Source organism: Bufo bufo, chromosome 1 (assembly GCF_905171765.1).
Source record: "Bufo bufo chromosome 1, aBufBuf1.1, whole genome shotgun sequence".
NCBI classification, from domain to species: domain Eukaryota; kingdom Metazoa; phylum Chordata; class Amphibia; order Anura; family Bufonidae; genus Bufo; species Bufo bufo.
In genome coordinates this window covers 242,339,649-242,364,168 of record NC_053389.1, presented here as the reverse complement: position 1 = coordinate 242,364,168, position 24,520 = coordinate 242,339,649, and the positions used below count along the sequence as shown (strand labels likewise).

The following is a 24,520-nucleotide window of genomic DNA, read 5'->3' as shown; positions in this document are numbered from 1 at the left end:
GTTTTGCTGCCGTGTGGTAAAAAAAAAAAAAAAGTCCAGTCCTTCAAACCACACTGTTAACATGGCCTATTACAGTTTGTAGATTATATTACTTTATAATATACTAACCTTTTTAATGATGTTCTTCGCCTCTTTGCTGGAGGAAGTGAATAGACCTCGCTGGTATTTGTGGCTGGTGGTAATCATGATGTTCAAGATGATGCCAAATGCATACCAGTCTACTCCAGCATTGTACTCCTCCGCAGCCAGGATCTCAGGAGCAATGAAGCCCGGTGTTCCAGTGTATTCTGTGGCTGTTCGGTCTCCATAGATGTTCTCAAGTGCCAGACCGAAGTCGGCAATCTTAATATGGCCCGTTTCAGTCACCAGGATGTTGGAAGGCTTGAGATCTCTGTGACGATAAAAAAAACACCTTAATTGTTGTCAGTGTTCCTCCTATAATTATCAGAGTATAATGCTGCATTTGGCTAATGTTATATTAGTCAGTGTAAGACAAAAATATTTTTTGTGGTGTTTTATCCGGGTTTTAAGGAAAACCTTTACCACAAGCTCAGTCTCTAAGTGCCTGTTGTAGGATATCAGGAATGAATGCAGGAACTGGGTGCTTGCATGTAGCGTTGTGTTAGAGGAAGAGGGAATCTGCTGATTAAACCCCAACAGATAGTGGACTAATAGTCTTCAGATTATCTGGAAATATATTGGTTGAGGGGAATTGCAGAGGGTACGGCTTGCATAGATTTGGTTTTCTGGTACACTGACTGCCAGAAGATTTTCCAAAGGTATTTATACATTTGGTGGATCTTCTACCAGCACACTGGAAGATAAGACTGGCGTATCAATCTGTCCCATTGCCTATATCACAAAGGATCATGGTGTCACTATTATTATTGCATGTATTTTCTCCTTTGCCTTGCTTGCGTTTCTATAAAATTGCTGCAAGTATAGCACATGAAATTGAGACTGTGATCCTGACTATGGGCAAAGACCAAGAGTCCATTCTGTGCACAGTGCAGTGGACTATGTTGGTGCTCGGTGCTATATCAGGATGATATCATATATTTCAGGTTACCGGTGGATGATGCCCTTAGAATGCAGATATTGAATTCCACACACAAGTTCTGCGGCGTAGAATCTGGTAGAAAGGAAAGAAAGAGGAAAGAATAGGATTTAGTGGATGATATAGTCTCAGAAATACACAACGCTCAGTAGACCAGACCGGCTGGATTTTATGTTATTTATGACTGGAGTTTATGTTACTATTATGGCCCGGTGGGACAACTGCACTTATCGTTCTCTTCATAGCACATATGTACCTAAACCTGTTATATTCTGAACATATGAGATTGTTTTATGTTAATATTGAAGAGAAACTTCCAATAATATAGAAATTATGGAATTGTAAATTCCTTCAAATTAGATCATCTTCATGCTGTTTTGATTTAAAAAAAAGTCCTGGTATATGGAAAGTATCCATTACCTAAGACATAGTGTAATAATAATTATATCAGCGGTGGACATATCACATGTATAACTTATCCAGCTGCACAGAGGGCCACAACATAGAGGGCCACAGTCACCTGGAAAGTGACTTTGTGCTACCTATTAGACTGCATATAATGGACTGTGCTAATGGATTTAATTAGGGATGAACGAAGCAAGCTTTGCTCAAAACTTCAGTTTAATGCTGTCGGAACTGAAGCCGAGTTCGGATCTAAGTTTTCAAAAAAAAAAATTCAGTTTAAAAGTCAAATTCCGAAGTTATTCACTGAATTCTCACGAGACTTCGGGAATAACTCACTTTGCCTGGTCGGAGGTCATACATGTTAATTTTGTATAGAGACGGATCTCCGTACAGCAGTAAACTGAAGTTTTGAGCGAACTCACTTTGAATCTAGGACCTGAAGCTCGCTTCGCTCATCCCTACAGACCAAACATTAGGTGGTATAAACTTAGACTAGACAGTCTAAGGCTACTTTCACACTAGCGTTGTTTTAATCCGGCGTTCAATTCCGACACCGGAACTGCCCGCCGGATCCGGAAAAACGTGTGAAAACGGATTACATTTGAATCCTGATCAGGATTTTGATCACAATGAAAAAATGCATTGGAAAAAACGGATCCGCCATTTAGGGACTTTAACTTTTTTTTCACATTTTTCGGGTTTAACATGCAAAAGCCGGATCCGTTTTGACTGAACACACAGTGCCAGATCCGGCGTTAATGCAAGTCAATGGGAAAAAGGCCTGATCCGGCGTTCAGTCAAAGTGTTCAGGCTTTTTGGCCGGAGGTAAAAATACTGCATGCTACGTTTTTCTGAAAAGCCTGATCAGTCAAAAAGACTGAACTGAAGACATCCTGATGCATCCTGAAGGACTGACTCTCCATTCAGAATGCATGGGGATAAAACTGATCAGTTCTTTTCCGGATTTGAGTCCCTAGGACGGAACTCAGCGCCGGAAAAGAAAAACGCTAGTGTGAAAGTACCCTAAAGGTCGCCAAATTATTTATCCCGCATCAGTCACTGTGATAACTCTGGCACATTTTTAGACTGTCTAGTCGAAAGGTGCCCACAGATCTTCAACAGCTTTTGGCTGAACACTCTTTTGCTAAGAGCTACGGTATCTCTTGACTCCCTCAAACTCATACACGCTCAGTTTGTCCAAACTCATATGTGTTGTCAATGGGGAGAGAGGAGAAAGCTTCTGCCAGACACCTCTGATGGTGGCATCTGTTCTCATCTGTTCAGGGGATCCTCATATACGTTAGATCTTCTCCCGGCAGGTTCAGCTGACAATAGCTTATGGTGTACGGGGCCTTAAGTTTCCACTGTCTAAATCTTAGATAGCATTAGTAAATCTGTCACATAGTTGTACTGTTTAGGCTTTGACTACTGTACCTTGCACTGGGGATGTCAAGACGCCCCTTCCTCCGCAGGAGTTGGTGGAAATCTCCATAGGTGACATATTCCATTCCAAGTAGAACAAGCTCCTGTCAGATGGATACATATATTATATATATATATATATATATATATATATATATATACAGTTTAGATATCTGTTAAAGTATTTGTAGAGTTGATGTATTTACAGTAACCAGCTATTTCATCAGCCAAGACACAGGCCATATGGAGACGGTCTGGCTTCCTCTGATGGTCCCTGTATAACAGATCATTAAGCCACTCACTCATGATAATATAGTTGTGCAATTACAGTAATACTGTGACTTTCCTCTGGTTGTTCTCTGTGTCTGGCATATTCTATGCATGCATATGGAGACCATGCAGATATATTGTGTAAGACATTACATTTCAATGTTTGGATAACTTTACATTATCATGAATGGCACATTTCTCACCATTTTGAAGCACTCATTAAGAACTACATCCATAGGGAAGGGGAGGACAGTAGTAGATTTTTGGACCCAGTTGGACCAGTTGACCCAGTTGGACCACTCCAGGCGCAAGTAAGATGTTCCATAGACTTCAATAACCCAAAGTCAGGCCCAAATTTTTTAGGCACATTGCCTGGTCCCCAGGGTTTGTCCAGTGTTGTCATGGGTAGTGCCAGCTACACATACAAGAAGCAGGACATTAAAACACCATATATATAAATATGTATATATACATATATGTCAGTGCAGTTTATGATATACTCATGTAGTAGTCACAATTTTACCTTGGTCTGGAATGCAAATGTGCCATGAAGAAGGAAGGGGCAGCCAGATGCAAGTTGTAACACTCGCCGCTCCACCATTGCGCGCTCTTCTCCTTCAGCAAGCAGGTCTCGCTTTGTCATGACTTTTACGGCAAATTGCTGGTGGGTATACTTGTCCTCTGCCAGCACCACCTAGAAAAAACACTTCTTACTGGACAATCTTCATAAGTGTGGACAGGGAGCAGGAAAATACCACCAGTGCTGCTATATATACACTGCGTGCAGAATTATTAGGCAAATGAGTATTTTGACCACATCATCCTCTTTATGCATGTTGTCTTACTCCAAGCTGTATAGGCTCGAAAGCCTACTACCAATTAAGCATATTAGGTGATGTGCATCTCTGTAAGGAGAAGGGGTGTGGTCTAATGACATCAACACCCTATATTAGGTGTGCATAATTATTAGGCAACTTCCTTTCCTTTGGCAAAATGGGTCAAAAGAAGGACTTGACAGGCTCAGAAAAGTCAAAAATAGTGAGATATCTTGCAGAGGGATGCAGCACTCTTAAAATTGCAAAGCTTCTGAAGCGTGATCATCGAACAATCAAGCGTTTCATTCAAAATAGTCAACAGGGTCGCAAGAAGCGTGTGGAAAAACCAAGGCGCAAAATAACTGCCCATGAACTGAGAAAAGTCAAGCGTGCAGCTGCCAAGATGCCACTTGCCACCAGTTTGGCCATATTTCAGAGCTGCAGCATCACTGGAGTGCCCAAAAGCACAAGGTGTGCAATACTCAGAGACATGGCCAAGGTAAGAAAGGCTGAAAGACGACCACCACTGAACAAGACACACAAGCTGAAACGTCAAGACTGGGCCAAGAAATATCTCAAGACTGATTTTTCTAAGGTTTTATGGACTGATGAAATGAGAGTGAGTCTTGATGGGCCAGATGGATGGGCCCGTGTCTGGATTGGTAAAGGGCAGAGAGCTCCAGTCCGACTCAGACGCCAGCAAGGTGGAGGTGGAGTACTGGTTTGGACTGGTATCATCAAAGATGAGCTTGTGGGGCCTTTTCGGGTTGAGGATGGAGTCAAGCTCAACTCCCAGTCCTACTGCCAGTTTCTGGAAGACACCTTCTTCAAGCAGTGGTACAGGAAGAAGTCTGCATTCTTCAAGAAAAACATGATTTTCATGCAGGACAATGCTCCATCACACGCGTCCAAGTACTCCACAGCGTGGCTGGCAAGAAAGGGTATAAAAGAAGAAAATCTAATGACATGGCCTCCTTGTTCACCTGATTTGAACCCCATTGAGAACCTGTGGTCCATCATCAAATGTGAGATTTACAAGGAGGTAAAACAGTACACCTCTCTGAACAGTGTCTGGGAGGCTGTGGTTGCTGCTGCACGCAATGTTGATGGTGAACAGATCAAAACACTGACAGAATCCATGGATGGCAGGCTTTTGAGTGTCCTTGCAAAGAAAGGTGGCTATATTGGTCACTGATTTGTTTTTGTTTTGTTTTTGAATGTCAGAAATGTATATTTGTGAATGTTGAGATGTTATATTGGTTTCACTGGTAAAAATAAATAATTGAAATGGGTATATATTTGTTTTTTGTTAAGTTGCCTAATAATTATGCACAGTAATAGTCACCTGCACACACAGATATCCCCCTAAAATAGCTAAAACTAAAAACAAACTAAAAACTACTTCCAAAAATATTCAGCTTTGATATTAATGAGTTTTTTGGGTTCATTGAGAACATGGTTGTTGTTCAATAATAAAATTAATCCTCAAAAATACAACTTGCCTAATAATTCTGCACTCCCTGTACATATAAATGTCAGTTTATGTAAAATGGGAACATTAGCGATAGTCACATAGATGTGGACCGGGAGAGGCCTGTGGCCTGCATCGCTGACAGTGGTGGGAAGTCAGGTGAGTATCTTTTTTCTTCTTTGTGTGTCAGGGAATATGGAATTGGGAGGGGGCATTATAACTACAGGGGCTACTAAAAGGTCTAGGGGCTCTGTAAGGTGTGGGGGCAATACAGGGGGGCCAAATAAGGACTAAGGGCACTATAAAGTCTAGAAGCATTACAAGGGGGCACTATAAGGTCTAGAAGAACTATGGGGGGCACTAAAAGATATGGGGGCAATACATGGACAGCACTGTAATGACTGGGGGTACTACAAGGGGTGCTATAAGCTTAGAAACAGATGTATAAAGCTTAGCCATACGTCTTCCTTCATCCACATCCTCTCCCATCCCCGGGCTAAGCCTGTGTCATTTTCTAACTGTACTAGGTAAACACCAGGGATATTAGGTGTTTACTCCTAAAGGGAACATTACTACTAACCACTAATGCAAAAATATCTGCCATCTCTGCTATATGCACCAGCACATTTGGGAATCTCCCTGGATTTGCCTCTGGTGAGGTAGCACCAGTCAGAAGCCCTTGAGGGCAGCATGATGCTCCTGACATTACTTAAAGGGTCATGTCTGCTTTATTAGGCAAACAATATGCTTGCAGTTTTATGGTTTCTTACCTTTCCAAAACTTCCCCGACCAAGCACATGATGGAAAATGAATCTCTGGATGTTGTCAGAGATTGTGCTGGTGGGGTGGGATGGCCGACCATTGCTGTTTCCTAATTGAGAAATAAAACACATGACCAGGTTATTGTCTATTCTTTCGGGGCATATCTATTACCAACAGCCCCAGACCTCCCCCCGTTCCAACTTATTTCCTTCTGCATAATAAAAACACAGAGACCGATTTCGGATTTAATGGCCACAGCAGCCGTTTATCCCCAAATATTGTATACATAACCATCAATAACTCATCAATAAAATTAAATAACATGAAATAACATTAAATGCAGTATTCTCTTCCCTGACGGGGAAGGTTCTCGAAGCCCCAACTTTATTACCACGCACTTGGCCAGACTGGAGCCTCCGTCTTGCCTCCAGCCATAAAACGCCAGCTCGGAGACCAAGTCACGGACGCCTTCTCCACGAGCCAACTACACCAACCATGGGAGTCCAGCCCCCCACCATTGAGGCCCTCCCATCCTCCATAAGCATCAGTGTCACCAACTTCGAGGACCTCCCCCCGCCCCGACTGCCGCGACATAGAACAGTAAGGTAACGGCCAAAGGGTGAGAAAGGCGCTCATAGGGTAAGTAAATCGAGGTACAACAGCTTCCTTCAAAGAGCTGGTGGATGCGATAGACTCACCTGTTATGGTTGCACCGAAGTTAAGTGCAACCGTATTGCAGGTGAGCTGTGAAGTATAAAAGGTGCAGGTCGGTGCTGCCAGATGCGGCAATTAATAGAACACACCCCTCTCGTCCATCTCCGATATGGGGCGAACACACCTGTACTGTCCCCGTTCAGGCTCTCTACCCCCGTCATACTCTTTTCATTATTATCTTTTTATATAAAAGGAAATCCCCCCTTTTTTTTTATATATATATTCGTGTGCCCCTACCCCAGTATATATATATATATATATATATATATATATATAGGGCGGGAGTTCTCTGGCAAAATTCCAGGTAACTGACCTGCTCTGCCCCTTCCTTTTATCACATTATCGCCCGCTTTTTTTCAACTCCTCCCCCCTCTCCTCGCGCCGCACTGATTTTCAAATTCTTTAACCCTAACCTTGCCACCTGCCCTACTGAAGCCAAAAAAACGTCATGTCGGCCTCCCCTAACTGGTGGCCCAGTACGGCCTCCCTAGATTAGAAATTAAATTACTATAGTATGTTCCTAATGATTTGGATTTTATTTTTAATCTTAGCAGAAAAATATTAGGGGCATTTATCAAACTGTTGCAAAGTAGAATTGGCATAGTTGATTCCACCATTTTTGACAGCTCATTTGCTATGGGCAACTAAGCCGGTGTTCTGCCAAATCTCTATACCTTGCCAAAAGTCTATACCGGAAGTGACGCGGCCACACCGGAAGTGACGAGATCGCCAAGGAATCAGCTGGAGTAGGGTGTTGCCTGCGCAAGCGCACATCCACCGACTTAGCAAAGAATTATTGTAGCGCCGCGATAGAAGTACTTCGTACACCGCGCGTGCGCCCTTAGGAGTATAGAGATTTTGCAGCGCAAAATGTTTCATCAGATCTCCCTACCCCTGAGTGCGCACGCGCCCACAAATCATCAGTTGCAGTTCATCTTTACCGCAGAGCTGAGTGCTGGATACCGAGCTCACCACATAGTAGAGCTGAACTGCAACTGATGATTTGTGGGCGCGTGCGCTCTCAGGGGTAGGGAGATCTGATGAAACATTTTGCGCTGCAAAATCTCTATACCCCTAAGTGCGCACGCGCGGTGTACGAAGTACTTCTATTGCGGTGCTGCAATAATTCTTTGCTAAGCCGGTGGATGTGCGCTTGCGCAGCGCCACGCACACTCTCCTCCAGCTGATTCCTTGGCAATCTCGTCACTTCCGCTGCGGCTGCGTCACTTCAGGTATAGACTTTTGGCAAGGTATAGAGATTTGGCAGAACACCGGTTCTACTTTACACCAGTTTGTTAAATGACCCCCATGTGTTTTGCTCAGTTTTGGAATATGTTGGCCTCTATCCTTAGATTAATGTTCACATAGAAGCATTGGGAACATGTATTTATCTCTGTTGTTGATGAGAGAAGACTGATTACAATGTGCTGTTCAGTTTAGTATTCAGGGTAAGGCTCTATTCACACCCAGGTTCGACGTTCTGTTCAACGCCACGTCTCAGATTCTGTGAAATATGACAGGAAAAATATATAACTGCTTGCAGTGCTCTGACAGCTGGGGGGGCTGAGTGAAGACCCCAACACCAGCCTCTTAGTACCTACGAACATTAACATCACAATACACTGCAATACAGAAGCTATCAAACGATCGCATGGGGAAGTGAAAAAGCCATAAATATTTTTTTTTATGTCTTGTCCCTTTTAACATATAAAAAATAGTACAATGTACAGTGCTCTGCAATTTCTGGCAGCCCCATAGAGAATGACTTGAGTGGCAGGATGCATGCCTGACCTGTCGTTTCATCAGATTGGCTGAACGAGACCCATGTTCTCAGGATTGATGGGGTCCCAGTGGTCGCCCCCCACCCCCCAGCAATCAGTTAGTTATCACCTATCCTGTGGATGGGGATAACTTCTAAACTTGACACAACCCCTTTACCATGATTGAGCATAACGTAGCAGACTGATCAGCCATGATCAACTGTGGCATTAGGCCTCATGCACACGACCGTTGTGTGCATCCGTGGCTGTTGTTCCGTTTTCCGTGATTTTCTGCGGACCCATTGACTTTCAATGGGTCCGTTGAAAACTCGGAAAATGCACCGTTGTTCATCCGCGGCCGTGATCCGTGTTTCCTGTCCTTTAAAAAAATATGACCTGTCCTATTCAAGTCAATGGGTCAGTGAAAAAACACGGATGCACACAAGATTGGCATCCGCGTCCGTGATCCGTGGCCGTAGGCTACTTTCACACAGACGGATCGCAGATCCGTCTGCATAAAACCTCCCCTGTATTACTGTCCATTCATTGGTGTCCAGCGGGCCCCCCCTCCCTCCCCTGTATTACTGTCCATTCATTGGTGGCCAGTGCGGCTCCCCCTCCCTCCCCCTCCTAATTTAAATCCCCCCCTCCTATCATTGGTGGCAGCGGAGAGTTCCGATCGGAGTCCCAGTTTAATCGCCGGGGCTCCGATCGGTAACCATGGCAACCAGGACGCTACTGCAGTCCTGGTTGCCATGGTTACTTAGCAATTTTTAGAAGCATTATACTTACCTGTGATGTCTGTGACCGGCCGGACGCTCCTCCTACTGGTAAGTGACAGGTCTGTGCTATAAGCAATGCGCCGCACAGACCTTTCACTTACCACTTACTTGCATTGTAATTCAGGACGGATCCGTTTGGCTCCGAAACGGCCAGGCGGACACCAAAACGACTTTTTTTTCATGTCCGTGGATCCTCCAAAAATCAAGGAAGACCCACGGACGAAAAAACGGTCACAGATCACGGAACAACGGAAATCCGTTTTGCGGACCGCAAAAAAAAAATGTCCTTGTGCATGAGGCCTTACTTGATATACAGATGTATATAGCGTTATTTCGGCACCAGCTGCACCAGGATGGTCACTTTAACACAATTTGTTATAAAACTGTAATGAGTATTTCTTGTGTTAACACGTTAAGCTAATTCATAAACTCATCAGGTTCTAATGTTTTGCCTGTCTAACTAATACTGACGCTATAAAGCTATGTACTGGGGTAAGAGGTAAGACTTAAAAACATTGCCCTGATTAGAAAGAACTGTGCTTTATTACTGTCTATAAGTGACGGTGCCACAAGATGACTCTAACATGGACACATAGAAGTATGTACATGAGAAGCTACATTTCATGGTGTGCCCTATGGTAAGCTGCAGTATATCATTATTTACCTAAGCCCCTGGAGTTCCCCTCTTCTTTCTTGATTGAAGACTTTTCTCTTCTCCTCTTGGCTCCATTTCTTCTGTCAAGGACCTCCTTTTCCTCTTCCTGTTCTTCTCTCTGGCCTTGGTGATCTGTCTTTTGGGAGACGATCCCCTCCTCAGAGCCAGTTCTCTTCTCTCCCTGGCTCTTCTTGCTGGACGATTCCTCATCCTCCAAAAATGCGATTCTCCTCTTCTTTCCTCTCCTCCTGAAGACCTCCTCTTCGCTATCCATTTTCTTGCTTTGCTGAAGGCAGCTCCGCTCCATCCACATCCAACGCCAACTGTCACTCTCTAACTGCCAAGTGCCAAGGTTCTATTTACCCACATACCACTGGTCATGTGACTGGTACCTGACTGATGGCATTCAGATATATGTCTATATAGATACATGTAGGATTTCTTTCTTTTTTTTTAGCCAGTGATTTTTTTTTTTATAAAATGCCACTAGGTCAAGGTTACATTTGGAGTTTCACTAAAGTGGTTTTGCAGTGGGGCAATTGAAGCATCCAGATGTCTCATGAGGTTAAAAATAGATGTAATATAAATCATATCTGCACTTTGCAATTAAAAATGATGCATTTTAGCATTTTTCAAAGTCCCATCTTTATCTATTGTAGTTTTGCTGTGTTTATCCCCATTTTGAAATGCACATGTACCACCTGATAGCGGTATTTACAGGGACTATTGAAAGCAATTCTTGGGCAGTTTCCATAACTAGTCCTTTAATAAAAATCCAGCAGCATCTAAAACCCCATGTTTAGTGATTGGCAGCTCTTTATTTCCACCATTTTCACTCTGCATTGTGTCGTAGCTTTTTGCACTGAAACATTGTCTAAATCCGTTTTTTTTTTTTTTTTTTTAACTCATTTTATTGAACAAATGAATAAAAAATGTTAAACATTTGGTGTACAATCATGACATTTCAGTTTAACAGGCTATACATCTTGGCTTGACATTTATCAATCATTGCAGAGGATCTATTGTAATCCAAATACAAAGGAAAAGGGAAAAAAGCAGACACCCATAGATATAAATATTCGAGTACTTTAGTGTCTAGAAGACAGAGCGACAGAAAGAGATTGCACTGGATATTGCATGTGTGGAGAGGAAAACCATGATCCCCGGATCTTGTTGAATTTGGAATCGCATCCCCTATGTTTATATACAACGTGCTCATGGGAAATGATGGCGTTTACCAGCGCCTTCCACTGAGTGATACATGGGCATCTATCCCCCATCCATCGTAAAGCAATTGCCTTAAGTGCCAAAAATAACGACTCAAAAATATTCTGATGTAGTGAGAATATATGGATTCATCTAGTATACCAAAAAGGCATACATTTGGATGGGCAGTGAGAGGGAGATTTACCAAGTTAGCGAGAAATTGAGTAATCTCTTCCCAAAATTATCGAATATGATGACAAGCCAATATCAAGTGTCAAAAGTCCGCACCATCCCTGGCACAACGGTGACATCTGCTATGGGGAAGTCAACCTATCTTGTGTAATCGGGATGGCGATAGGTAATTCTGATGTATAATACATAATTAAATAAACCTATTGTTAATTGCGAAAGACACACTTAAAGGTGATTCCAGCAAATCAGATATATCATCATCTGAAAGATCAGGGACCATGGCCTTCCATTTATCCAGAACCGTCGACTGTGTAAGTTGTATTGAACAAATAAGTATATATGGTAGATATAACACCTCGGGGTCCCTGAGATCAAAGAACTCCAACAAGAGGATAATTGGAGATAGGTACTAATGTCCCAGGGAATTGTACGTTAAGTGCATGTGTAACCTGTAAGTATCGATAAAACGCAGTACGGGGCAGCTGGCACTGCTTCGGAAAGTAACTAAATGGCCGAACCACATTATATTGATATTCATCCTTAAGGTAGCATACATTATGTGATTTCTAATATTGGGAACCAGGGCTGGGAACATGGGATTATCCCACAGAGGTAGATCTATAATCACATCATTGAAGTCATGTAATTCCTTTGTGGCTGTCCATACCTGTATGGCAGTCCTGTGGATAGGAAGTAATACCCTGGGAAATAGTTGTGGCTTTTCCAAGACTGGCCAGAGGGACTTCAGATTTAGATAAAATGCCAGATGAGCCTCTGAATTTGGCAGCTGCTCATATGGTGTTCGCCAAGCTTTCAAATAGCAAAGCTAACCCCCCAAATAATAAAAGTAAAAATCAGGTAAAGACTTGCCGCCGCTTGATCTTGGGCGACACAGGGTTGAAATAGAGAGCTTAGGTCTAGTAGACCCCCATATAAAAGGTGATAGGAGGGAAAAGCTTTTAGGGATGATGTAGGGAGAGTCCTCCAGTATATATAAACATTTGGGGAGTACATAATTTTCATCAGTTTTATGCGGCCTACAACCGATAATGGGAGCAAGCCCCAAATCCGGAACTTATCTTTAAAGTAAGTCAGGATGGGATGCACATTCAGAGAGTGAAAGGTGTTGGAGTCTTTGGTTATGACAATACCTAAATACTTAAAGTGAGAAACTATTGGCAACTCTTGAATACAGTCAGAGCAGCCTGCAGCAAATAATGGTAGAAAAGAGCACTTGGTCCAATAAATACATAACCCAGAGTATCAGCCAAAATCAGGATGTGATAAATCCTAGTAACAGGCTGTGCTGATGACACTGTGTCAGGCTAGGGTGATAAGTTATGTACTCACTGGAAAAACAGCTCTTGACCTTGCTTCAGTCTTAGTTGAGGTAGTCCCAATCTTGAGCTTCTACACAAGTGATATGACAGAATCCTTATCTGTCTTTAGAATAACGGTGAGGCTGCCTGAAGCTATTAAGTCCTTCACCAAATTACAAAGGTGCCTAGAGCCTATAACAATGGCTTTGTCCTTCCTTTGTCTTGAACCACTAAATATCAGAAATCCACTTGTTGCACCTGAAGAATAAAGGTAGACTTCCCTCCGCCTGTCTTCCTGGCTTAGATCCTAAGGTGTAGGATGGCTTCTATGGGCCGTGAAGCTCCAGAGAGCTGGAAGGAGAGGGAACCTCTCCTTCCACCTGTAACTCCTCACTCCATCTCCTTAGAGAGAACCCGCAATCTCCCCTAACTAAGCCTGAACTGCACTATTTATATTGTGGTGCTACTCCCAACTAGTGGTGGATGTATGTAGTGCACCTGACAGCCTGGTAAATAGGAATATCACAGGATAACACAATACAGCATGATATACAGATGATAACAAAAAGCTTTTGCAGTTACCACACAAGCTAGTGGGACGCTGCACCTTTATGTTCAGCCGCTTTCCTCTGGTGGAGTAGAGAAGTCAGGGGCAATCCATGCATTGTTCATTTTGATAAGAGTCAAACCGGCAGCATTTTCAGTTGACAGTCGGATGCGCTTATCAGTTATTATGCCCCCAGCAGCACTAAATACCCGCTCTGACAAAACGCTGGCGGCAGGGCAGGCCAGCACCTCCAAGGTGTAGAGCGCCAGTTCGTGCCACGTGTCCACCTTGGACACTCAATAGTAATAGTTGTAAGGCACAGAGGGATCATTGAAGACACTGACACGGTCTGCTACGTACTCCTTCACCATCTTCCAAAACTTTTCTCTCCTTGTGACAATAGGCCGCGCATCAGGGTGAGGTTGCTGGCGGGGTGTCATGAAACTGTCCCAGGCCTTGGAGAGTGTTGCCTTGCCTCTGTTGGAACTGCTGTGTGTTCCCCTTGTCTTCCCTCCTCGGTTGCCCAATAAACTACGTGTTCTGCTGCCAGAGTTGTCAGCTGAAAATTTTTGTAGCAATTTTTCCACAAGGACCTTCTGGTATTGCACCATTTTGCTAGTCCTCTCCACCACAGGAATGAGAGATGAGAAGTTCTCTTTGTAGCGGGGGTTCGAGAAGGGTGAACAACCAGTAATCGGCGTTGGCCAAAATGCGTATAACGCGAGGGTCACGGGAAAGGCAGCCTAACATAAAGTCAGCCATGTGTGCCAGAGTCCCAACAGACAAGACTTCGCTGTCCTCATCAGGAGGATGACTCTCAATCTCCTCATCCTCTTCCTCCTCTTTGGCCTATCCACGTTGAACAGATGGAATAAACCGGCTGTGGGTACTACCCTCTGTAGAGGAGGCAACCGTCTCCTGCTCCTCCTCCTCCTCCTCATCATCCAATTCACGCTGAGAAGACGAACGGAGGGTGGTCTGGCTATCACCCTGTGTACTGTCTTCCCCCATTTCCACCTCTTCCACATGCAAAGCGTCCTCTTTCATTGTGAACAGAGAGCGTTTCAGTAGACACAGAAGTAGGATGGTTATGCTGATAATAGCGGCATCGCCACTCACCATCTGTGTTGATTCCTCAAAGTTGCGTAAAACCTCACAGAGGTCAGACATCCATGCCCACTCATCTCTTGTGAAGAGTGGAACCTGACTGGAAAGGTGACGACCATGTTGCAGCTGGTATTCCACTACTGCCCTCTGATGCTCACAAAGACTGGCCAACATGTTGAACGTGGAGTTCCAGTGTGTGCTCATGTCGTACAACAGTTGGTGAGCTGGCAAATGCAAGTGCTGCTGCAGCGCTGCCAGACTGGCGGCAGCTGTAGATGACTTTCGGAAATGGGCACACACGCAGCGCACCTTCAACAGTAGCTCAAGCAAATAGGGGTAGGTTTTGAGGAACCGCTGAACCACTAAGTTGAAAACGTGGGCTAGGCATGGTATGTGTGTGAGCTTGCTGAGCTCCAAAGCCGCCACCAAGTTACTGCCATTATCAGACACAACCATGCCTGGTTCTAGGTTGAGTGGCGAGTGCTACAGCTCAGTCTGGTCTCTTATACCCTGCCACAGTTCTGCGGCAGTGTGCTGTTTGTCACCTAAACATATTCGTTTCAGCACGGCCTGTTGCCGCTTCCCCACTGCAGTGCTACACTGCTTCCAGCTACTGACTGATGGCTGACTGGTGCTGCAAGATGATAATTCAGTGGTGGAAGTGGAGGAGGAGGAGAGGGTGGGGTTGCAGCCACTAATGTAGGTGGTGGCGGAAATCCTGATGGAAGTAGGGCCCATATTTCTTGGCGTCGGTAGCATGCGTGCCATCCCAGGGTATGACTCACTCCTGGCCTCCACAACGTTCACCCAGTGTGCCGTCAGGGAAATGTAGCATCCCTGGCCACAAGCACTTGTCCATGCATCTGTCATAAAGTGGACCTTCCCAATAACTGCTTTGGTCAGGGTACGGGTGATGTCACAAGACATATGCTGGTGTAAGGCGGGGACGGCGCACCAGGAAAAATAGTGGCAGCTGGGGACTGAGTAACCAGGGACTGCTGCCTCCATCAGGTTGCGAAAAGCCTCAGTGTCCACAAGCCTAATTGGCAACATTACCAGGTCCAGCAATTTGGAAAGATATGGGTGGGTGGCTGGGTATTTGCGCTTTCGTTCTAAGGCCTGGGGTATAGACATCTGTACGCTGCGCTAGGACACAGAAGTGGATGTGCTAGCTGATGGTGCTCGCGAAGGTACAGGTGCAGGGTGGGAGGCATCCGGGCCTGCGTCTTGGACAGGGGATTGGCCAGCACGTAACACAGGGGAAGAGGAGGCAATGGTGTGACCCGCAGACACTGATTGTGGACCTAGGCGTTCGGCCAACCTATTAGGGTGCTTTGATGCCATGTGGCGGATCATGCTGGTGCTCATTTTGGTACGGCACAGGTTGCAAATGACAATTATTTTATCGTCCGCACTTTCCTCAAAAAAGAGCCAGACTGTGGAATACCTACCCCTTCGCAAGGGATATTGCCGCAAGGGGGTGCTCTGGGGAACAGTTATGGGCCTGTTTGGTGTGGCCTGCCTTCTCCCATTTGCCACCCCACTGCCTCTTCCAGCCTGTTGTGGTGCTGCGGATCCCTCCCCCGCTGTACTGCTGTCCTCGCTCGGCTTGCTACCTTCCCAGGTGCAAAGTTTAATAAAAGTAAAAAATGATAAAGATAAAATGAAATAATAATCAAGATCCAAATAATAGAAAGTACATATAAAAGTATGTAAAAACACACTCTGGGCTCATGCCCACGAACGTAAGGGCGCTGTGCCTGTGCTGCGGAGAGCAAATAGTGGTCAGCAATTCACGGACACAGACCGTGGGACAGCTGCATGAGGATCGCGGACCCATTCACTTGAATGGGTTTCGCGATCCGCATCCGACTGCCCGCACCGCAAAAAAGTAGCGCATGCACTACTTTTTTGCGGTGCGGAGGCACAGCCAGAAGCACCACGGAAGCACTCTGTAGCACTCATATCCCGGATCCTGGACCCATTGAAGTGAATGGGTCCATGATGTGGGCTGCACACGGCCAGTGCCCGTGTATTGCGGACCTGCCGTATGCGGTCCGCAATACGGCAACGGCGGGCACACGGTCGTGTGCATGAGCCCTAATAGTCCTCACTGGTATGAGTGCTACAGAGTGCTTCCGTGGTGCTTCTGGCTGTGCCTCCGCACCGCAAAAAAGTAGTGCATGCGCTACTTTTTTGCGGTGCGGGCAGTCGGATGTGGATCGTGAACCCCATTCAAGTGAATGGGTCCGCGATCCTCATGCAGCTGTCCCACGGCTATTTTCGGTCCGCAGGACAGGCACGGCGCCCTTACATTCATGGGCATGAGCCCAGAGTGTGTTTTTACATACTTTTATATGTGTAGTGTCCCACTAGGTAAAGGTGATAAATGTAAATAGAAGCAGCACTATGCGATCCTTCGTCGATGTGTAAAAACAATGCAGCAGCCTCACCGTTGACCCTTGATCCAACAGGCCATATAGTAAATGTAGAAAAAAATGGCACCGGCAGCATCTAACATCTTCCAATCTTTTATTGCGACCCCCAGACAAGTAAAAACAGCAACGTTTCGGCTGAAACTCAGCCTTTGTCAAGCCTAATGACATCCACATTGTTACACATATATATACCCCACATATAAAAACACCCCCCCTCAAATCACCAATGATAGTCACAGTTCATCTCATCTACCAATCACTATAAATTGTGTGTTCACTTAATAGGTTATTACCTTCCACCTGGTTGTAGACATGAAAAGACGCTGTTTAGTTGCAACCATAGAATGGCGATGTTGGTCATGTCAGCGTTGTCCCGAGTGTACTGCGCAGCCGCGCGCAGTTACACTTGCCCAGTGAGATGTGTCAGACCGTGTCCATGGCAACTGACAGTGCTCATTCATGCAGCCAATCGGCTGTCTCGAAGACCGCATGACGCACGTATCCACGTGTCATGTCCGCAGACGTCATCAAGGCGCACCCTCGTGCGTCTAATGAACATATCACGTGAACCCTCACGTGCGGCGTCATTGTAGCGCATCATCATCAGTGCCATGGTAACGGGGACGCGTCTATAGAAATGAAACAAACCTGTTTAGATCAAACTATTGAGCAATAGTCCAATGTGGCCCCCACCTACGCAAACATCTTCATGGCGGAGGTCGAGGATCGGCTAGTGTATCGCTCCAGATTTTTTGAGAGGGTTCTGTGCTGGTGGCGCTACATCGACGACATATTCTTAATTTGGACGGGTACCATATTGGAACTCGATGAATTCCAAACGCACCTGAATTCTGGAGTCCGGGACCTGCAGTTCACGGTGACACATTCTGTCAGTGAGCTGCAGTTCCTTGACGTCCGAATTCTGGTGCGGGAGGGAATGATTATAACCGATCTGTTCCAAAAACCCACGGATAAAAATATGTTATTGATGTATGACAGTAGCCATCCTTCCAGTATGGTGAACTCCCTACCATGGAGTCAACTGCTTAGAGTGCGACGTATTGTATCTGATGATACTCAGTTTGAACATAGGGTGGATGAAATGTGCTGTAAGTTTAGGGATAGAGGATATCCTAAAAAATTGATTAAACGCACTAGACAGAAAATTGCGACCACTGAACGTAGCTCCACCTTTATAAGGAGGTCCCAGAAACAAGACAGTCCGCGTATCCCCTTTGTGTCAATCTATGGGGGAGACAGTGGTAATATTGCTGCCATCCTTAGACAAGAATGGCAAATTTTGCACAAAGGATTACCCAATGTCATTGAATTTACAACCCCCCCCAATGATGGCCTATAAGAGAAGCCCGAATTTGCGAGACAAAATCGTAAAAGCAGACATAGGGGGTAAGGATATGGAGAGACAGAAGAGACTGGCACCGTTGAGAAGTGGCAATTTCCATCCATGAAATTCAATTCGCGTGATATGTTCATTAGACGCACAAGGGTGCGCCTTGATGACGTCTGCGGACATGACACGTGGATACGTGCGTCATGCGGTCTTCGAGACAGCCGATTGGCTGCATGAATGAGCGCCGTCAGTTGCCATGGACACGGTCTGACACATCTCACTGGGCAAGTGTAACTGCGCGCGGCTGCGCAGTACACTCGGGACAACGCTGACATGACCAACATCGCCATTCTATGATTGCAACTAAACAGCGTCTTTTCATGTCTACAACCAGGTGGAAGGTAATAACCTATTAAGTGAACACACGATTTCTAGTGATTGGTAGATGAGATGAACTGTGACTATCATTGGTGATTTGAGGGGGGGTGTTTTTATATGTGGGGTATATATATGTGTAACAATGTGGATGTCATTAGGCTTGACAAAGGCTGAGTTTCAGCTGAAACGTTGCTGTTTTTACTTGTCTGGGGGTCGCAATAAAAGATTGGAAGATGTTAGATGCTGCCGGTGCCATTTTTTCTACATTTACTAGGTAAAGGTGGGCGCTACACAAGGGTTAACATGTCATTTGCATTAATGCGATGTTTAATATGCATTTCCCTGTGTTATCTGGGTGTCAGGCCTGTTAGGGTGTAGTTTAGCCTCCTGAACGTTAGAGGGAGCTAGAGAGCCCTAAGTATATATAGGTAGGCCCAGATAGGGGAGAGTTAGTTCATTCCAGGTGGCTAGAAGAGTAATGTAGTCAGCCTGAAGCTCCTGAGGCTAAGTTAGCTCAGTAGAGTCACCCCAGAAGAAGAATCTACCTCCTGGGAGAAACCTGCAGCTTCCCTACCAAGCAAGGATAATACAACAAGTTCAGATTAGTAACTTGATGAGCAGAGGGACTTTAACATAAAGCAAGAGCCAATACTGGAGGAAGGATTTATTACCAAGGATTAAAGCAAGCATTTCGGCATCCGGGCCTTGGGATCCAGCCAGCTAGAATAGCTGAAGGGGATAGTGCAGCATAGGTCTGCTAAGCATTAACTTTATACCCTCCAAGTATCTTGCAAGATTATACCTGCCATATTGTGAAGTAAACCTGCTTGTGGAGTATTGTTACAAAAGACTGCATCATCATTATCATCTGTATGTACAAAGTTGGACTGTTTCCAAGTAAAGCAACGTTTGGTTTACCATACCAGCTGTGTACCTCTATTACTACTCCTACAAATCGGTGTGCCACCGTTACAGGCACTGGCGTCACGATCCTTAAAGGGACCTTGCCTCAGGCACTCAAAACACCTGCAACATCTAGGGCACCTCACCCAAAATCAGTCCAGGTCTCTCCATACAGAGTGTGCCCCAGAAGAAACTTGTGTCTACCTCTCCTTCACTGCCGCATGCCTGCCCAGGGTCCTCCAAAAAGTGAGTAACCCTCGATTGCCCATAACCGTGACCTCACTGTCGCAATACCCTGCGGGTCTGGCGTGCTGCATAAATTGGCGTCACAAACAGGATACGAGCATATCCGCACCATTGTTGGATTACAAAAACTGTGTGCCACTATTTGCCTAATAAGTGACTAAGCCCTATTGCTTTATTGAAAAATTGCTGGGCCAAAGAGAACTGTAATAATTTGCGGTGTGAAGATTATAGTGTATGGACTGTTTGCCATTTGTGTAAGCCACTGCTTGCTGTCAGTGAATAGACAGCGATTTGCTCAAAGATGGCCGCTTAACCTTACGGGATTACAAGTGCGCCTCGTTGTACCCATTTGGCGCGAAAAAGGACAAGGTGAAGGTACCGCCCAGCCTGCCAGGAGGAAGAAACGCCGCCCTGTGGGAGAAAGTACCGCCTACCTGAATCCCGGAGCTGCAAGAGGCCGCGCCTACATTCTGACGCTGAACGTGGGACTCCCGTCTGATGTAGCCACGCATTTCGCGAGACTTGGAGCGAGCACCACCGGAGTGAGTACTAACTTTACCCTTCGCCGGCCCCCTTCTGATTACGATACCAGAGCGTCCCTAACCCCTGCCCGGGTACCGGAGAGGGTCCCCCACTAGCGACAAGAGACTTGACCGAAAAAAAAAAAAAAACTTTGACATTTTGCTCCGGTCCGCTCCGCTGTCATTTAAAGGGCCATACCCATCTAGCAACACCATGTCTGCACCTGAAGGAGCCGGGCAGGCGGCCCCAGAAATGCCTTTTGAAATGCCCGCAACTGACCATAGGGCACCTGCCGCCGCGGCAGCATCAAGCCTGATGCCATTAACCATGCCGTATTATTTTGGGGCCCCCTGGTTTCCACGATATTCAGGGGAAGCCCATAAATTAAAGGACTTTAGGGACCAGATACTGGCCTTGTTCCGGCTCTATCCTATATCTGCTGAACAACAAATGGAGATCCTCCTAGCTCAGTTAGAAGGGGCCGGATGTAGTGGCAGCACTAATGGAGCAGGTGAGCCATCTCACTCTGAGCTTAGAGAAAGTATGCAAGAAAATAGAGGAGTGGGAAAGACCAATACTGCTGGAGGATGAAGGCCCTTTTCCTCCAAGGCTCCCACCTGCATATAGGGATGTCTACCCAAAAGAACCTGATGGACGGCCAAATTATCGGTCTAGAAATCGAAAACAACCTGTTTGCCACTATTGCAAAAAATATGGACATACTGAATCAATGTGCTGGCAGTTAAACGGGCAACCCCTGAGGCAGAGGACCGCACCTCGGGAGGTAGAACAGTAGGTCCAAAGGATCCAAGCTGGATGCCTAAATACGTGGGATCACGTCCAAAAATTAAAATATGTACAGTCAGGTCCATAAATATTGGGACATTGACACAATTCTAATATTTTTGGCTCTATACACCACCACAATGGATAAGAAATGAAACAAACAAGATGTGATTTAACTGCAGACTGTCAGCTTTAATTTGAGGCTATTTACATCAAAATCAGGTGAACGGTGTAGGAATTACAACAGTTTGCATATGTGCCTCCCACTTGTTAAGGAACCAAAAGTAATGGGACAATTGGCTTCTCAGCTGTTCCATGGCCAAGTGTGTGTTATTCCCTCCTTATCCCAATTACAATGAGCAGATAAAAGGTCCAGAGTTCATTTTAAGTGTGCTATTTGCATTTGGAATCTTTTGCTGTCAACTCTCACGATGAGATCCAAAGAGCTGTCACTATCAGTGAAGCAAGCCATCATTAGGCTGAAAAAACAAAACAAACCCATCAGAGAGATAGTAAAAACATTAGGCGTGGCCAAAACAACAGTTTGGAACATTCTTAAAAAGAAGGAACCCACTGGTGAGCTCAGCAACACCAGAAGACCCGGAAGACAACGGAAAACAACTGTGGTGGATGACCGAAGAATTCTTTCCCTGGTGAAGAAAACACCCTTCACAACAGTTGGCCAGATCAAGAACACTCTCCAGGAGGTAGATGTATGTGTGTCAAAGTCAACAATCAAGAGAAGACTTCACCAGAGTGAATATAGAGGGTTCTGGGGAGCGCCCGACAGCCTATGGAGGGTGATAAGAGACTGGGGGTACTTCCTGATCCCCCTTTGCCCCGAGTAAATAATGGGGTCATGGCCCCTTTAAGGGTTTGTGAGCAGAGGCCTTCCCATGATCCAGTGGGAATGGGGCGGTGCTGAGGGGCTATATATTCCTGGGAGTGAGCGTTTCACTTCCTCTTGACGGTGGATGTGCTGGTTGAGGTACCCCTTGCCGCTGTCATGTCCGCAGGAGATATGGCCCTGAGGGATTCCCTCCTTGCGCGCTTTCAGGAGGAAGGAGAGGGGTGGCTGCGGGCATTCCTTGGGAGCCTGCACTCCCCTTTGCCTTCTTCTACTCCGGCCCCTCTGCCTGTTGTTATCACTGAGCCGGCGGTTCCTGCCGCCGGCTCTGCCTGTCGTTCGGGGGATCGGCGGTCCGCGCGGCGTTCCCGCCCCCCGGCGCGGCTTGGCCATAGCCCCCCTGCTCCCATTGCAACCCATTGCAGCGGTCCCCAGGGCTCTCCTAGGTCTGGGGAGCGCTTACCTGTTCCTTCCAGGCGCCGTGGCAGGTCGGGCCGCTCCGGCGGGCGGAGGGATGGTGGGCGGGCTCGGCGCAGCGCTGTGGCTCCTCCCCTTCCTCCGTCTCCCGGAAGTGGGTTTACGGCTGGCGGCGCGCTGAGTACAAGGAGTAGTATGGGAGCCCGGGAAAGCGCGATGGGGGAGGAATTACCCCCTACACCCCCCTCCTCTCAATTATTGCCCCCTCCGGTTTCTGTAGGGCAGGGGATGTCTGTGCCGGCGGCGGCACCTCTGTCTGGGGACCCAGGCAGTGGGTCGCAGAGCGTCCTGTTGGCACCCCCTCGCATTATGAACACCCCCCCGCCCCCTCCCTCCCAGATTCTACCTGTTGATGTGGTCCCCAGGCAGAGGAGACGCAGGGAGGTCTCTGTCTCTCCCTCCTCTTCATTAGAAGATGGCAGGGGTGAGCGTACTTATCGCAGGCGTCCGTCCCGTCGCCATTCTAGGGCACGAGGGAGTCGGAGACGCTCCAGATCCTCCAGGTGGCGTTCCCCCTCATCTTCGGAGTTGTCATCGGGCGCATCTGAGGAGTCTGGTAGAGTTTCACGGAGCAGAAGAGTGAGGTCAGCGCCGAGCTGTACGTCCAGGGCCCCAAGCCTGGTTCATCCGATGGTTCAGAGTCAGGCGGTTCCCGTGGAGGTGCCTTCTCCGGTGGTTCCTAGTGTTCCGGTTGGTGAGTTTCAATTTGCTGGGGCATGGGGGGAAAGTGGTTCTGTGGCAGGTATGGAATCGCTGATGCGGGCTTTGTTAGAAAAATTGCAGGATTCCCCAGCCCCAGTAACGGGCCCAACTCCTTCCCCTGTGGCTGCGGGAATACATAAGGAGGCTTTTTTCTGCGGGGTTACCCCCTTGGGTTCACATGTGGAGGAGTCGGTTAAGGAAAAGATTTGGGCTAATCATTACGTAGACATATGGTCCCTTATTTCTGTCGATCAGCATACAGTGGATAGGGAGCGCAGGGTCCTGGATAAGCCGTATGAGCGTAGACCGAAAGTGGCCAAAACTATTGGGAATTGGCTTCAGGCGTTTGCGGTTTTGGGATGCATCATGGGTCAGCGACACCCTGAACGATGTTCAGAGATGTTCGTTTATGTGGATACTGTTTATAGTGCTTACAAGTCCCACGGGGGCAGCGCATGGTGGCGGTATGACGAGGAGTTTAGGAGGCGCCTTGCCCTTCAGCCTGATGTGGGTTGGGGAGTAAAAGCGACTGATGTATGGCTGCGGCTCATGTTGTCTCAAAGACAACACCCCTTTCAGAGCGCGGCCGCCGGTGCGGGCACTTCACAGGCCCATGCATCGGTGGCCGTCAGACGCCCAGGAGTGTGCTGGTCGTTCAATGAAGGGAATTGCAAGTACGCAGGTTCATGCAGGTTCAAGCATGAATGCTCTGTGTGTGGAGGCTCCCACGCCGGGAATAGGTGTTCGGGACAGACAGCCAGACTTAGTAAGTTTCCAGCCCAGAGTGAGGGTAAGGACCCCGGTGAGCGTGGACGCGATGTCCCCGTGGTTAGACAGGTACCCCGATAGGCAGGCTGCTTCTCAGATTCGTTCTGGTTTTTTGTTGGGTTTCTTTATCCCGTTTGTTCTCAACCGGTCACCTGTTTTTAGTGATAATTTGAGGTCCGCCAGGGATCATCCTGAGGTGTTGAGGGAGAAGTTAGCTAAGGAGGTCGAGTTGGGCAGGATTGAAGGCCCGTTTTCTTATATCCCATTTCCTAACCTAAGGGTGTCCCCGTGGGGTGTGGTTCCGAAAAAGGAGGTTGGGAAGTTTCGTTTGATTCATCATTTGTCTCATCCTAAGGGCTCCTCGGTGAATGATGCGATTCTTCAGGAAGAGGCATCTGTTTCTTACGTTTCATTTGACAGGGCGGTCTCTCTGGTCAGAGATGCAGGTAAAGGGGCCCTTTTAGCTAAATCTGATATTGAGTCGGCATTTAGGCTCCTCCCTGTTCACCCTGATTGTTTTCACTTGTTGGGAGGTTGTTGGGAGGGGCAATTTTACTATGACACTTGTTTGCCGATGGGGTGCTCCATATCATGTCATTATTTTGAGTTGTTTAGTTC

The 24,520-nt window shown here is 46.5% G+C and overlaps 1 long non-coding RNA gene across 1 annotated transcript; it reads right to left on the bottom strand.

Moving 5' to 3' along the window:
- Window positions 1-211: 211 nt before the first annotated feature.
- On the bottom strand, window positions 212-2,949 carry LOC120986944. Its single transcript, XR_005775851.1, has 3 exons — window positions 2,897-2,949; window positions 1,070-1,132; window positions 212-391 (listed from the first exon to the last, which is right to left on the bottom strand). It is a non-coding gene; the product is annotated as an uncharacterized LOC120986944 (long non-coding RNA).
- Between the last annotated feature and the right edge of the window lie 21,571 nt (window positions 2,950-24,520).